Source organism: Theobroma umbraticum, unplaced genomic scaffold (genome assembly GCF_002168275.2).
Source record: "Theobroma umbraticum cultivar Fairchild unplaced genomic scaffold, ASM216827v3 scaffold_20.0, whole genome shotgun sequence".
Classification (NCBI taxonomy): domain Eukaryota; kingdom Viridiplantae; phylum Streptophyta; class Magnoliopsida; order Malvales; family Malvaceae; genus Theobroma; species Theobroma umbraticum.
Genome location: NW_018397266.1, coordinates 2,346,632 through 2,347,912, shown reverse-complemented (window position 1 = coordinate 2,347,912; position 1,281 = coordinate 2,346,632).

The following is a 1,281-nucleotide window of genomic DNA, read 5'->3' as shown; positions in this document are numbered from 1 at the left end:
AATGTTGACTGCACTCTTTTATAAAGAGATCATCACTCATCCTTTTGGCTTCCCCGGATTGGCAGGAACAAGGCCAGAGTCAAGAAAGCAGATAAAAGGGAGGGCTATATTCCTTAGCAAACAATCATGCATCTCCAGGCATCTGAGATGGGCATAACACACAGACAGACATGGGCTGCATGCTAAAATTTGTCATCTATCACTGGCTGCATACTATGCAACTCTTGCTAAAGCAGTAGGCAACACTGCCTGGAGTTCTTGCAAATCAAAAATCCGATTTACACATCCAGACAGCACAAAAAGTAGTTGCAGAATGTCTAAACAACAGCTTGCTAATTTTGATACTTGCAGGTTTCAATTTGGTTTTCACCCCAATGTTTTCAAGCGAAAAATGGAGAAATTCTTAATTTAATTGCATTAATAATGATAAGAGAAGTACAACCTGAAAACAGAAATTAATGACACATTACCAAAAAGCTTTGCTTAACTAATTGTAAACTCAAACTCAAACCAGATATCAGACAAGTCCTCAACATCTAGCTCCTCAGATTGTTTACATCCATTTGTTCCCAAAGCTCTTAATTATATCAGAGAAATTTATCTAAAGTTAGCAGCTTCATCTATTTCAAGACGACCACATAATTTATGCCATTCTGATCTCATCTAAACCAGAAAAATGTCACTTTTTGGGGTGATTCACTGATACCTAACGCAATGAAGCCATTAATAATATCTGAAATCTTATTGTGATGAAAGATTTAAAAATCACCCAATGATTATGTGTATCGGCAATTCCAGGCTTCTGATTATGCATAGCCAATTACCAGATCACCAAACATTTATCATCTGAAAATATGCTTGCATTAAACTCTCATGCCTGTTTCTAAGCATTCTCTACCCCTCCTCTACCTCCCTTCACAATCCCTTTTCTTTACCCTCACCAGAGTTCAAACAAAGAGTGCTTAATTTTCTTCTGAAACAAGAACATGAAAAACCTTAAAACACAATTTCTTTTCAACTATTTGTTGACACACTATGCAGCTAGTAATATCTAACAAAAAAAGCTTTTAAGTGATCTCCACACTCCAGACATAAGGAATACATCTTTAATCATCCCTTTTATTAAGCTTTGTTAAACAACATAGAGAAATTATTTAGTCCAAACATGTTACAAATACTAAATCATTTCTTTGGAACCTTTAGCAAAAATAAATAACTATCTTGTCACGGGGTCATTACTCTCTCCCCCATAAACGCGCTTATGGGGGTGCACACCCGCTT